The sequence below is a fragment of the Dipodomys spectabilis genome, unplaced genomic scaffold (genome assembly GCF_019054845.1).
Source record: "Dipodomys spectabilis isolate Male_0828 unplaced genomic scaffold, ASM1905484v1 ptg000266l, whole genome shotgun sequence".
NCBI lineage: Eukaryota > Metazoa > Chordata > Mammalia > Rodentia > Heteromyidae > Dipodomys > Dipodomys spectabilis.
The window spans coordinates 665,827-681,419 of record NW_024870943.1 but is presented as its reverse complement, the minus strand read 5'-3'; the positions used below and the strand labels follow the sequence as shown (position 1 = coordinate 681,419).

The 15,593-nt window shown below is 50.9% G+C and overlaps 1 pseudogene; it reads left to right on the top strand.

Annotated features, from left to right (window-relative positions):
- Positions 1-15,593, top strand: part of LOC122125516 — a 60,489-nt pseudogene that overhangs the window by 13,005 nt on the left and 31,891 nt on the right.

Below are 15,593 nucleotides of genomic sequence, written 5' to 3'. Positions count from 1 at the left end.
AAATCCAATTCTATTCATCCATGGAGAAGAGGAAGATGGCATGTTCATGGAAATGGGTGAGCCTGGAGAAATGGCATGAAAGGAAGGTGAGTCAGGTTCTGAGAGGAAGACGGCTCCATTTCTCCTCTGTAGAATCAGATCTAAGATTCTAAACAAGCAAGGCTCTAGTGGTTCAAGCCTGTAATCCTAGCTACTCAGGGGCTGAGACCTTGGATTCCCAATTCAAAGGCAGCTCAGAGAAGGAAAGTCTGTGAGACTCTTTTCTCCAGTTAAGCACCAGCAAACCAGAAGTAGACCTGTGGCTCAAAGTGGTAGAGGCCTAGCTTTGAGCAAAATGGGTTCAAGGAACATGGGCAAGACTCAAGTTCAAGCTCTCTGACTAACTAAAGGAAGAAACTTGAAACATGGGTGACACATACCCATGGTCACATGCACTTTTACCTCAATACACTGGCTGCGGGCGTGGGTCCTAGGTGTCACCCTTTCCTCAACACCGAGCCCATATTGCACAGAAGAAATACCAGGAAGATGAACCAGGTCTCTGGTGGGGATGGTGCGGGTGAAGGAAGAGGTGAATGACAGATAACAAGAGGGGCAATTTTAGGTTCAAATGCCATTCTAGAGTCGCTGATGTGAACACATCTTCCCCAGCCCATGGACATTCAGGATTCCTCCTCACTTGTCATAAACCAGGACAGACTCTGTTAGGAAGAAGAAGTGAGGAATCAACAGAGCTTGGGGGTGGGGGGCCTAGAACCCCAGTTCTTTTCACTGTCCTAGCCCATTCCTATCCTTTCCTGTGGCTTTGTTATGCATCCAGGATCAATGCAGAATCCCTGATCCTAAGGTGATACCTTAGCCAGAGTTGGGAACCAGGGGTCTCTCCTGCAGGCTGCGCCTTTCCAGTGGCAGTGAACACAAGTGCTCGCCTCTTCTCTCAGGATGTGCGTGGCATGGCGGGTCATTTCTGAGATGCACATGGGCACTTCAGAGCTTCAGAGGGCTACTTAGATAGGGGTCCAGGAGGGCAGCAGCTGTGGTCGTCTCCCGCGGGAGTGGTGATTTTCCCTTCACCTGGGGTGGCAAGCCAAGTTCTCAGTAAACTTTTTCTTTTCCCCCATGTGACAATTATCAAGACACTTTTCACTTTCATGTGGGTGCTTCTCCAGGGGACAGGGGAGTGGTGCAGTTGCTTAATTCTCCTGGATCCCAGTAGGCTGGCAAGAGACACTAAGGCCTGAAGCGAGATGACTGTAAACAACCTCAGCGGTGTATAAGCCATGTGTCCCCAAAGATTCTTACCCAAAGTGTCTCTTCCCTTTTTTTTTTTTCCAGTTTTGAGACTTGAACTCAGGGTTTGGGCACTGTTCCTGAGCTGCTTTTGCTCAAGGCTAGCACTCTACCATTGGCGCCACAGCACCATTTGTCTTTTTTCATGTGTGTGCTGCTGAGGAATTGAACCCAGGGCTTCATGCATGCTAGGCAAGCACTCTACCCCTGAGCCACCTTCCCGGCCTTCCTCATCTCAGTCTCCTTTTGTTTTATCATCATATATGGTGTTAGAAAAGAAAAATGGAACCCAATACTGATGCAATCTCAGGAGCCTGATATCAGAGAATAAGGTGCAAAGCCAGCCTGGTGAAGAGAGCCCATGAGATTCTTATCTCCAATTCTTATCTCCACTCTCTGGTGGTAGAGTGCCTGTCTGGAATAAAAGAGCTCAGCAACAGCACCCAGGCCCAGAGTTCAAACCCCTGGACTGGCCCAAAAGAAAGAAAGAAAAAAGAATGAGACATTTCTGTACAGGAGTTTCTTTGGCAATAATGGCCATTTTTTTCTTAAAATGTTTTCATCCCTAGAGACCCCATTTGGAGATTAGAAGTAAGTATTTCATGCATATTCCTGAAAGCAGGTTGATCTCTTTTCATACCTGGTCGTTTCTGAGGAGGTAGCTTCATTCTCTAATTCCCTACTCATTTTCATCATTAGCAGTGGTGATTTTGAAGCAGAAATTTGTCACTGTGCTCAGGAGAGGATCAGCAGTGACTCCTCACCCTGGGTTTCTGGTCTACCTCATTGCATAGACTCCATTCCTCACCTGGACCCTACTGGTCTTGCTGACAATTCCTCTGCCTTGTTTTTGTCTGTTTCAAGAACATGCATTTACCTTTCTGTGTCTGACTTCTTGCATTTCCCACAGCGATCTGTAGTTCTACACATGTGGCAGCAAATGACAGGATTTCCTTCTTGTTCCTGGCCTATTCGTACTTTGTGATGAAAATAGGCTACATCTTTTGTGTGTGTGTGAAACATCTTTTTCTTAAACAGCAAAGCAGAAATGCAACACCATATTAAATATTTGTAAAATTAGGTCACAAAAGGGATGCAAAAGGGATGTTTGCAGTATGACTATTACATCTTCATATAGTTAAAGTCATTTATGAAATCTTACACTAACACATAAGATTATCCCATGATTAAAGTAGTTCAAATCTAATAACCATAAGCTATATTAGTGGATCTCGTTTCCTAGTATAATCTCTTAATATTACCGCTGATATTGATTCGTTTACCAAATGGAATCTATGAACTAAATTTTTAGAAATTGTTATGAGAATGCTTAAAATTCTACCAACCAATTAGTTGCCTTTACAGAGTGAGATAAAAATACTGAGCTTACCAATTATTATACAAATAAAATTATCTCATTCATGATTCTAACACCAGTATACTCTTCAAGGAATTTGGTAACAGTTAATTGACTAGGTACAACAAATAAACCTTGCAACCAAACCCTAGAGTTGGAATAGCATAGCATGTGGTGTATGTAAGATCAGTCAAACTTAACCCATTTTCATATATATATATATATATATATATATATATATATATATATATATATATATATATATATATATATATATATATATATATTCACTGGAAATCTGTTCTGTGCCAGAGACAATACAAATCTGGAGTGAAAACATTTGGAGTTGGTTGCTACATTTATCACATTATTCATTACCTATTTCTATGTATTCCTCCCAGACTTTCTACTTCTAATCGATACATAACCAAAATTCTTTTTTTTTAGAGGAGGGGTTCCGGTCGTTGGGCCTGAACTCTAGTCCTGGGGGCTGTCCCTCAGCTCTTCAGCTCAAGGCTAATGCTTTACAACTTGAGCCATAGCACCACTTCCGGCTTTTTTCTTTTTGCTTATGTGGTGCTGAGGAATGGAACCCAAGGCCTCATACATGCAAGGCAAGCACTCTACCACTGAGCCACCTTCACAGTCCATAACCAAAATTCTTATCTTTTCAGATAGCAAGTGAGTTATTTGGTGCAAAAGTAAGCTGGTTTTTTGTTTTTAAACAGATCTCAATTTGATAATTTATTTTCAACTTAAAATCCTCTTTATAGCCCAAATCTGTTTTCAAATGGTTAAAGAGAAACCATCACTCCTATCTTATTATTAGAAAGTACAACTGACAAACTTTAGGCAAGGTTTTGGTTAACTTCAGGACTTACAGATCAGATTACTGTCGGGTGATTACTACTCCAAGCACTTTTACAAATGTGAAACTATCTTGACTTAGGAGAAGGCAAATGGGGAGGATGAGGCAGATGGAGGAGAGGCACACAATGGTGAACAGGTACATACATACAGCTGTGCATTCAGTACATGATTTTGGTCACATTTTCACAACATGGTTATTTTCTTGTATATCTTACTAAGTAAGCATGTAATAAAAGCAAATTCAAAAAAACATTCATTTTCAAGTTTCGTAAATATATGCAATTCTAATTATAAAGTCTCTACAACACATCTGCACATTTTCTTAGACTAACATAATACCCAGACTCATGGAAGTCTTCTGTTAAGTAGTTAATTTTGCCTAGATTTGAAATTATTTTTATAAACATTCAATGAAGCCACAAACAAAGATACTGTAACGTTTGGAATCTTTCCAGGTTTTAAAGGGGGGAGAGAAGGAGGGTGGGGAAAGGGATGGAGAGAAGGAAAAGGAGAGAGAGAGGGAGAGAGAAGCAGCAATTCCGTAAATGAGAGGGGAACTCAGTCCCTTACTTTCTTTTCCCTTTCATGTCAGTTGTTTGGAAAACACTAGAAGCAGACATGAGGTTTTCTCTATATTGTCCAAAAATGTGGTCTCCTGATTTTAGCTTCAGGATTTCTTCCTTAACTGCATCTACTCTTGCTGAGAGATCTTCAAGTGTGTGTTGGAGTTCCAACACTTGATTCATGTCGTGCTTTTTCCTCCAGTTCCATCTGATTTTCAGCATCAACATCCATGTCTGCGTTCATCATCCTGGACACTGAACCGTTCCTCAGACTGAAAAATCCTGATGAAAGGTCCTCAGAGGCAGCCGGAGGGGTGGTATCTCAAGATCACGCCTCTGGCCGGGGACTCCAGCACTGACTGACTAGGCTACCTCTTCTTTATGCATTCATCCACAGTTAGGTCTCTGACTCCAGTGCTCTAAACGTGGCTGACTTTGCTCCACATGACCATGTTCAGTTTCACTCATTTCTCTGCAGACACCATGGAGCTTCTGGGTTGTTTCTTGGCTGTGGTGAATAGTGCCACAGTAGATATGGTGTTCAAGGACCTACATATTCTTGAGAATATGCCTAAATATTTCATTTTCTATTGTTTTTTTTTTTCTGTCCATTGTGGGGCCTAAACTCTGGGCCAGAGTGATGTTCTTCAGCTCTTCAGCTCAAGGCTAACATTATACAACTAGAGCCACACCACTACTTTGGGCTTTTTCTGCTTAGGTGATGCTGAGGATTTGAACCCTGGTCATCATGCATGCAATACAATCAGTCTACCACTGAGCTACTTCCCAGCCCCTCATTTTCTATTCTTTTTTTTTTTTTTGGTCGGTAATGAGGCTTGAACTTGGCCTGGACACTGTCCTTCAACTCTTCAACTCAAGGCTATGGCTCTAACATTTGAGCCACAGTGCCACTTCAGGCATTTGCTGCTTATGTGGTGCTGAGGAATCAAACCCAGGGCCTCCTGCATGCAAGGCAACAGTCTATCACTGAGCCACTTTCCCAGTCCCTTTTTTGCTTTTAAAGACAGGGTCTCAACTCTGTAGTCCAGGCTAGCCTTGAACCTAGTATCCTCTTGCCTCAGCCTCCTCAGTGCTGGCATTTCAGGTGCACATCACTAAGCCCAGCTGCATTATTTACCTAACTCTTCATCAGTTCCATTGTGATCCTAAAGAGATGCATAATGCCTTGATGAGAGGATCATCTGCAGGGAAGCTCTCAGTCACTCTTCGCCTTCCCGGGATGTGGGCCTACTCTTCACCTCAGTGCAGCTTCCTGGTCTGCCATGCCCTGGGGGAGGAGGCCTTCTGGGCCTACCAGGGTTAGCTGGTCTCAGCGATGTCACTGCACTCAGCGCATGTGATGTCATTGTTTTCCATGCACTGGAGCTAGGCAGGAGAAGCACACAGGGAGGGTTTGCAGTCCACTGCAGTGGTCGCAATTGGAGCTTTGGGGTTAGGACCCTGTATACACAGGCTGGCCTAGGCGGGTGTCCCTTGCTCCCAGCCTGGTTTCCTCAGAGGAGGGAGGGTCTCCCTGCTGCTTCTCTCCTCATGTGAACACACGACGAGAATTTGATGCTCCTATTCTCTGGGGCTGCTGGGAAATAGCCTCACCCAGTGGCTTACATTCACAGATACTATGGGGATTCACTCTGAGCTCCTCTCCACACTTCAGGCCCAGTTATGGTTCTTGATTTTCTTGGGCTTATGGGTGTATCCTCAGCCTCCCCCTGCCTCTGTTCCCAGACTGCCCTCTGTGTACTGAGTCTTCTCCAGCTTAGGAGAAGACTTAGGGGTGCTTAGGAGGACACTGTGGTTGGCTCTAGGACCGACCCTCAATTCAGAGTAAACTTAACATGGGATGTGGAAACACTCACCAATATACACTACTTTCCTGTTCACTAACACAGTCTCGGGACTGGGAACTAGCTCACAGCCCATGTGTAAAGACAAACAAAATTCCCTGATTTTTCTCCACATTTCCAGCACAGTCCACAGAAAAGTTTTGGCCCTGAAAAGTGGGATCATTTCTCCCCAGTAGAAAGCAAGCATTTCCTTTTTTTCTTTCTTTTTTTTATCTGAGATTAGAACTTCAACTGGGTATCTGATGCTTTTGCTCACTGGCTGGTGCTCTACCACCAGAGCATTTCCTTATGCAACAGCAGACACAGCCCGGCCCTTCTAATTTGGTTCAGTTCTCACCCTAATTCCCCTGCTGCAGATGTGAAGGCCCAGGTTGCTTGCTGTGTTTCTGACTCTGCCCCCACATGCAGCTGATCAGCTCATAGGAATCAGGACCAGGGACAAATCCTCATGGGTTCACCATAAAGGATGCTACTGAAAAGATGTGTATGGCAATGCCTCGGGAGCCGAGTGTCTTGCCTACACTCCCTACACTCCACAGACCCTCACATCTTCAGCTCTCTGGAAGCTCTCCAAAACCTCTCGTTTTGTTCTTTTTTTTTATGCAGACTTCATTGGATGGGGAAGACTGTGTCAAAGTGTGATCAAGCAGAAAGGGTGTGACAGGGTGCTGACAAGGCCAGGCTGGGAGCCTAGCAGTGGCTCCACCTGCACCCTGTGGCCCTCCTGTTGTCACGTGGGGCTGAACCCATTCCGTAATGTGTCTTGGGATGTACCATCAGACACTGGTCAGGATTCTGCTGCGATGGCTCTGAGATGGAAACAATGGGCACAGTAATTACCATGGCCCTCTTCTGAAACAAAGCTCAGGTTGTATGGCCTGCATTCCAGAGGGAGTTAATGAGCCAGAAACTGGGCACCCAGAACCACTTGTACAGTCTCAGGTTCCCATTCACCCATGGTGTTGCCCACAACAAGGCTGAGGTTGCCCCTCTGTTGTCATTGTTATTTTGAGAAAAGATTTTACTATGGTTTTGAAGTCACAAATCTTCCACATCAGTCCACTGAGTACTGGGATTACAGGTGTGCATCAGCATACCTGACTTTTGTTTTTGTAGTAATACTATGCTATTGTTTGTTCTCTCATCATCACCATTAGCCACAAGTCTTGTGTTTAAATGCCTGCTCCGCCAGCCATCCTCTTACTTCTGTGAGCTAGCCAGAGGTTCTGCCTTATGCTGTGCCTCACAGGATTGACGCTGTGAGCGTCAATTGCTTTGAGGGTTCAGTGAGGTCGCAGGTGTGTGTGCCTTGTCTAGGGCCTGGCCCAGAGCATGCATTCGTGCATGCTAGGCTGTGGCTGCTACTAAGTGGAGTATGTGGTGTAGTAGCCAGTGGTGGGCAGCGTGTCTGACCTTAAGTGAACTCGGAAAGTGCACTGTTTCTATTGAACTGTGAGCTCCAGGTCAGAGGAGGGCATGGTGGGTGTGCGGATCGTCTGCTCCCAGCACTGTGGAGCTCTCTTGAGTCTGGGATTACTGACATTCTCCCTCCTTGTTCTCTCCTCAGCTTCACCTCAACAGCATCAAGAAGCTGTCCACCATGGCCTTCGCCCTTGGAGTGGAAAGGACTTGAAGTGAACTCCTCCCCTTCCTTACAGGTGGGTACTCGTGGGGCCCAGTGCAGTGGGGATGCCTGGAGATGGCTTCTGCTTAATAAGCGAAGCCCTTGGCAGAGGCCCTAGATGATGGGGTACAGAGGCTGAGGGGCAGGTAGACAAGCTTTATGTACTGCAAGACTGTGTTGAGGGGAAGGCTGAGGAAGAGAAAGGTGGAGGCAGGATGTCCTCTTGAAAGTCTGCTGGAAAGCAGCCGCAGACCCGGAGTGAGACTCCCAGCCTGAGACCTGCTTCGGGCTCTGCCAGGTGGACACAGTCGTGTGACTCGTACTAGAGACATGGAGAGCGTTCAGTCCGTTTAACACCTAAGTGTCAGCTGGGAGGACAGTCTCATCAGACAATGTTCTGCCTGCATGGGTGGAAAGAATTTGGGCTTGGGATGGGGGGAATGTGGAAGCTTCAGACCAAGAGCTGCCAGGTATCTAGACACATGGGGCTCAGAGCTCCAAGGGATGTAAGGTCCCTTCTTTGGACTTGCTGCCTGGGAGCATCTCCAGTTGCATGTGGCAGGTGCCATGTCCGTTGGGAAAAGGTGGTGCTGTCCAGACAGAAAAGCAGAAGCCTCAGCCTCACGCCAGCAGAACATGCAGGATTGGTTTTGTAAGCGATTACTGCAGCATGATCGTGGGGTAGGGCAAAATGCCAGGCTCGCATCTTAAAGGACAGCAGTGTAGTTTCAGGGTTCTGGAGGTGGTGCTCTGAGCCCTGGGTGCTGCGCTTCTTGTGGTGAGTCCTAGGTCAGAAAGGAAGAATCCCAGAGATCGCCGGTGTCCTGGCCTGCCCTGCCCAGGCCTGAGGCCTGAGACTGTGGTTGGGCTTGACCCTGTCTTTGGGTGGGAGCCGGGCACAGGGGCCGGTGTTTGGGGGCAGCCTGGGCGAAGGGGCCAGCCTGCAAAGTCTCCAGGAGGCAGTAGCTGAACCGAGTCTGAACAGATAGAAAAGGATTTTTGGCAGAGAACAGTGCTGAGAGTGTGAGCTGACCTGAACAGGAAATCTGCTTGCCACAGTGTTGCACAGGATGGGACTCAGTCTCCCCTCCCTGAGGGGTGTAGAGTGGTCCTGTCACTCAGTGCGCCCCCACCCATCCCCAGCTCCTATCTTGTTCTCTGTGCTGGCCATATGGGAAAACTGTGGGTACTGACAGCAAGCCTGTGATCTTGGGACCGGGATCCCAGGGTGCCAGGGTCCCAGGGTGGGCTGTGATGGGAATGCCCTGCCCCTATAGACACCATCTATGCTGAGATTGAGGTCCTTCTGGCCCTGGCTGAGCAGCTGGGAACCTTTACCGGCCTGGTGGGGAGCCCAGAGTACGTGCACTGCCTGTTGGTGAGTGGCATGCGGGGTCCTTGTTCTCATCCCTGGAGCAGAGACAGGAGCCATGGAGCAGGGTTGGTAGGGGGGCTGGGTGCTGTCTAGGGGGATGGCCTCAAGGCTGGAGGACTGAGCAGAGCATCAGTGCCACCCGCCCCTCCCCCGCCCCTGCAGCCCCTACTGGAGTCCCTGGCCACGGTGGAGGAGACAGTGGTGAGGGACAACGCGGTGGAGTCCTTGCGGGCCATCTCCCATGAGCACTTGCCCTCTGACCTCGAAGCCCATTTCATGCCCCTGGTGAAATGGCTGGCGGGGGGCAACTGGTTCACTTCCCACACCTTGGCCTGCGGCCTCTTCTCCCTCTGCTACCTGTGAGTGTCCAGCGCTGTGAAAGGAGAGCTCTACCAGTGAGTCCGGGGCTCCATTGCCACCACCTGCCCAATTGCCCCTGTCCTGTCCCCTCAGGTCAGCTCACCTGCTGGGCCTCAGTGGCAGTCCCCTCCCCCTCCCATGTGAGTATGAATGCGCAGTAACCGTACCTGCTGCTCCCTTGTCTGCCCTGGCCAAAGGCCCCCCTCCTACTCTTCCTCCTATCCTGAGTGAAGCCTCCTATGCCCTGGGAAACAACCATGGCACCCAAGGGTCCACACCCTCTGATCTCTCCTGGCTCCTTGAATTCTTCCTGCCCAGCGCCAGTCTAGATCCTCAGGTACTTACAAAACCTCTGTTCAGATGACACCCCCATGGTGGGACGGGCCGCATCTTCCAAGCTGGGGGAGTTCGCCAAGGTCCTAGAGCTGGACAACGTCAAGAGTGAGATCATCCCCATGTTCTCCAACCTAGCCTCTGATGAACAGGTGGGTCCCTGCTCCACCCTTCCTCCTCCCCCCTTTTCCCCCTCCCCCATTCTGCCACTGGGCCCTCTGCCCTTATGCACCATGGACACTCAGCACTCCTTCTGCTCCCCAGGTCTCTGGGTGGCTGCTGGCGGTGGAGGTGAGTGTGAACATTGCCCAGCTCCTGCCCCAGGAGGACCTGGGGGCCCTGGTGATGCCCACACTGCGCCAGGTGGCCGAGGACAGGTCCTGGCATGTCCGCTCCATGGTGGCCGACAAGTTCACTGAGGTGCGTGAGGCCTGCAGTGCACATGCAGGGCCAAGGCTGAAGGGAAGAGGGACGCGTGTCTGTCCTGCATGGAAGCGGGCAGCCTGACGTCCCTGGGCAGAGAAGCCAGGGCTGGATCTTGGCAGGGTCAGGGGGGCACAATCACACTGGGAAGCTGTCACTCGCCCTGCTTTGTACACGGCAAGGACCTGGAAAGGTGGGAAAGTGAAGCTCTCTGTCCTGAGCTCCAAGGGAGACTCTTGTCCTGCCCAGGAGTAGAAGCTACAGACAGACAAGGAGCTGAGGTAGAAACAGGACTGCCCACTCGCACTCCATACCACTTACACTGGTAAAAGAGCATGAGGCCCTTGGGGGGCTACCCTTGTGTGTTCCCTGAGTGTGGTCCCATCGGCTCTGGTGGTGGTCCGGAGCAAGCGATGGTCAGGAGCAAGTGTAAGGCATCTCTGGCAACCAAGAAAAGGCAGAGTCACTAGGCACACATTCATCCAGACCTGTGTTCATACTGGTAACTGGGGCTGTGAACTGGGGTCTTGTGCTCGCTGGGCAGGTGCCCCCTTCTTGAGGCACACCCTACACTTTGGATTTATTTTTCAGCTAGGATCTCCACCTTTGCCTAAGCTAACCTTGGACTCCATTTCTCTAACTCTGCCTCCTGTACAGCTAGCTAGATTGTAGGTGTGAGCTGCTGTGCACAGCCCATTTTGTACATGTGTACTGTTATTATAGAAGGGATATACAGAAGGATTACAATGGCATGCATGAGTCAGAGAATGAGGACATTTCCTTTTGTACAGTGAGTGTCCGCTGTTCTCTCATTCCCTCCCAGCCCCTCCCTCCCATCTCTACCCACGAGTTGTGCAGTTCACATTCATCGGTGTCCTGTGAGCTCCATGGATGCACTTTTCTTTCTATCCTTTTTCCCTCCCTGTACCCTCTCAGTGATAACATGAGAACAGACTCTTTATCAGATAAAGAACACAGAAGTATCAAAAGCTAAAACCAAAAAATGTATGTGTATTTTGTTTCCACATCTTGGGTTTTGTTTTATATATTTTATATAAATATGAAGAGACGCTTAGGCATTGGGCCTTTGTGATTCTCTCCTAAAACTACTCTCCTTTGGTCTCACTGTGTGTGAGTCTCTGGAATCCTGTGGCATTTGTCATATCCCAGTGCATTTTAGATCTAACTTCCTTATATCAGAGAGAACGTGCACCATTTATCTCCAGTCTTGACTTGCCTCACTTCTCAGGATTTGTTCTAGTTCCATCCATTTCCTTGCAAATGCCATTATTTTATTCTTCCTAATGACTGTGTAAAGTACCATTGTTCACGTTTTGTGGGTCCACTCATCTACTGTGGGGCATCTGGGCTGTTTCCATATCTTGGCTATTGTGAGTACTGTGGCAGTGAACATGGGTGTGCAGGTGTCCTTGTCATGATGCTCAGTGTAGTTGCCCAGGAGTGGGTGGGAGGGAAAGACTGTGTGTAGTATTTGGAGGAACCTGCAGACTGCTGTGCTGAGTGGCTGCACTAGTTCACATTCCTACCAGCTGCACAGTAGGTCTCCTTTTCTCCACATCCCCACCAGCATTTGTTCGAATTCACAATGCTGGCCAATCTAACTGGATTAAGATGGAATCTCAGGGTTGTTGTGCTGCCCAGAGATGATGAGCATTTCCTCATGTGTTTCTTTGCCATTCTTCCCTCTTCTGAAGAGTCTCTCCTTAGCTCCCGTGCCCATTTAGTGACTCAGCACACTATATTTTAGTATAAATGTAAAAGCAGGAGACTCTGCATCGCTGGCATGTTTGTGGATCAGGTCACAGAAAGCCCCACTTGGGATAATGTGAACTAAGGTCTGTGGTTTTGGCGCATGCTGCTGGAGACGAGGGCTGGCTCTGGGAAGAGCAGCCTGCCCCATCTCCACACCTGCACAGCTTCCACCTAGATTTTGGCCTCAATAGCTGAGAGAGGCTGCCAGACCCCCATTCACTCCACACACCCCACCTCTTCCTGGTTCTGGGTTTCCAGCTCCAGAAAGCAGTGGGGCCTGAGATCACCAAGACAGACCTGGTGCCCGCCTTCCAGAACCTGATGAAGGACTGTGAGGCCGAGGTGAGGGCCGTGGCCTCCCACAAAGTGAAAGGTGGGTGCCCATGGCCCATGCATAAGGAGGGGGGCTAGGGTGGAGGTGCAGTGGGCTCCATCTCATCACTCACCCTGTTCTGCAGAGTTCTGCAAGAACCTCTCCGCAGATTGTCTGGAGATCGTGATCATGACCCAGATCTTACCGTGCATCAAGGTAACTGGTTTGGCGGAGGGAGTCAGCTGGACAGGAAAGAGGGCACAGAACAGGCTGTGGAAATGCCCCAGGCACCTGGGTCACAGGCTGCAGCCAAGGAGATGGAGGCATGGACCCTGCAACCCACATTCATGCCCCCTGTCAATCATGTGCAGAGAAGGCTGAAGCAGGTCACCTGGGGCCTCCCTCCCTTCTCCCTCAAAGGAACTGGTGTCAGATGCCAACCAATAGGTGAAGTCAGCCCTGCCTCCGTCATCATGGGCCTCTCTCCCATCCTGGGCAAAGACAACACCCTCGAGCACCTCCTGCTCCTCTTCCTGGCCCAGCTGAGGGACTAAGTGAATCTCCCCTCCCCTAGCCCCCTGCCAAGGTGATTGATGGCTATCATGGAGTCCAGCGGGGGGGCTTCTGAGCTGAGTGATGAGTCGATGTGTGATGGGTAAGCATGTATGTGTGGGGTTGATCAGAGCTCACAATCTGGGAGGCAGAAGCAGTTCAAACCCTTTCTGTCATGGAGCACCTGCTGTGTTTGCCCCGGCCCTGCTGGATAGTGGAAGCATGGCATGGATGAGGCTTGCCCTGGAGGCAGGGCTGTGCTCTGGTGGATCTCATGTCAGTGGAGGGAGTTGAGGTGACAGGAATGAAAGGGGCAAGTCTCAGTACTGGTGGGCCAAGTGCCATGACTCCGCCCTCCTGGCTCCAGCCTCAATTGGGTCCTGACACAGCTGTCCTGGGCAGAGCTGGGGCTCACCTTTCTTCTCCCATTGTGTTATTTTTCCTCATGATTCCTGCAAGTTCTCTCAGAATGACTGCAGGTGTCATATGATGCCCAAGCATCCATCACTTAAGTGTGGCTCTGTATGTGGTCTTGTCACTGTGTCCCTGGGGACAGGTTGGGGCTGGGCAGTGGCCCTGGGGAGATGGCAGGTCTGTAGAGTGTTGCTGTGGGGTGGCACTCCCCTCCCTCCATTCTGGGCCGCCTTGGGCCAGGCATCACTGGAGCCCCATCCTCTGCGTTGCCCGGAGTTGCGGCTGAACATCATCTCCAACCTGGACTGCGTGAACAAGGTGATCAACATCTGGCAGCTGTCCTAGTCACTGCTCCTCGCCATCGTGGAGCTAGCCGAGGATGCCAAGTGGCGGGTGCGGCTGGCCATCATCGAGTACATGCCCCTGCTTGCTGGGCAGATGGTGCATGATCCAGGGCATGCCCGGTATGGTGGGGAGGGGAGAGGAGGCAGGCCAGACTCCCTCACCCCCTCTCCTATGGCAGGGAGTGGAATTCTTTGACGGGAAACTCAAATCTTTGTGCATGGCATGGCTGGTGGACCATGGTGAGTCCTGCCAGAAGGAGCTGGCAGCCAGTGGGTGGGGCCATGCAGCTGTTCTGTCTGTGTCCTGCCCCCCACTGTTGGAACCCTGGGGAAGGCTGGCACTGAGCCATGACCCACTCTAAAACTCCCCCATGGACTTCCTGTCACCCTTGCAGTCTATGCCATCCGTGAGGCAGCCACCAGCAACCTCAAGAAGCTGATGGAGAAGTTTGGGAAGGAGTGGGCACATGCCACCATGATCCCCATGATGCTGGCTATCTCTGGACACCCCAACTACCTGCACTGCATGACCACCCTTTTCTGCATAAACATAAGTGTGGCCCGCACCACACCTGCACCCAGGTGCCAGCTTGCCAGGGGAGGGGCACGGCCAGCCCCACCGTGAAACCAAGCTTGGGAGTGGAGAGGATGGAGGCCAGGGCCAGCAGTACACTTCTGGAGCTGGGCGGGCTCCAGGCCTCCGGCACCCTTGGCCTGGGTGTGGGTGAGCTGGTGTGAGACACATTGTTGGCTGGGTGTTCAGAGTTGAACTCGTTGTAAATCATAGTCGCGGAGAGGTGTTCTCAGTTGTGCACACCATTTCCATGCCGGTGAGGATTGGTGTAGCCTCGCCACCCGGACCCAGGTGCCAGGCGCTGCCTGTACTGATCGTGTGCCCATGCTTGGCCAGGTTCTGTCGGAGGTGTGCAGGCAGGACATCACCACCAAGCACATGCTGCCCACCGTTGTGCACTTGGCTGGGGACCCCACCGCCAACGTCCGCTTCAATGTGGCCAAGTCCCTGCAGAAGATCAGGCCCATCCTCCACAACAGGTGAGCTGGGACTCGCTCTCCTTATGCTCCTCTCCAGCTACACTGTTTCTTCCTTTGTGGTTATACTGAGGGTTGACCTCGCTAGGCAAGCATTCTACCACTTGAGCCATGCCCCCAGCACTTTTTGCCTTTGTTATATTTCACAGAGTGCATGTGTGGCCCAGGCTGCCTGGTCTGTGCATGCTGCTCACACCGCTAGAATAACGGCTGCCACCACGCCTAGCTATTGCTAGGGCTTCCTCAGTGGCTGGGATTCCAGATGTGCACCACTGTGTTCAGCTGCCACTGCTGCCTGCTGCTTCCTCCCAGTGTCGGCTTCACTGTAGACTGAGGAGTCAGCAGTGGCTGTGGTGAGCCTTCTGGGGAGGGGGATGTGAAGGGAAGGGAGGGGAAGGATGGCTCAGCATCGCTAGTCATCTGGAGATGCAAGTTGTAATTCCCCAGGGGGTGGCCAGGCCTGAACTGAGTTCCCAGCTCTGGGACCCATCAGCTTCATGTCCGGCCCTTTCCCCTCTGCTTCCAGCACCCTGAAGAGCGAGGTCAAGCCAGTCCTGGAGAAGCTGACCCAGGACCAGGATGTGGCCGTCAAGTACTTTGCCCAGGAGGCCTTGACCAGGGTGAGTTGGGGGTTGGCGGGCGATGGCAGGTAGGAGGGGTGGTGGTGCCCGGACAGGGGCCCGGGAGGGCCAGAGGGTGGCAGTGCCAGGCAGGGGATAGGGGGCCAGACAGGCAGTTGGATGGGGAGAGGGTGGTGCAGCCTGGGCAGGGGCGCAAGAGGGCCACGCTGGACTTCTGAGCCGGCCCATTCCTGTTCCTCCAGTTCTGTCTCTTTCCTGATACTGGAAGAAGAGCCAGTGCTTGGGCCTTCAGTGCCAGCCTCTGGCCCACCCTCGGCTTAGCCCTCTCTGAGATTCTCCCTCACGGAGCCAGTGTGTCCCTGACAGCCCTCCCTGTGCTTGGCTTGATCCCAGACCTGGCCCCACGCACGTTCCCTGAGCTGCCTGGGGAGATGGCACCCGGCCCCCTCCCAAAGGCTGAGGGACATGCAGTGGGATGGACAGCAGCCAGGAGGAAGGCGGCACTC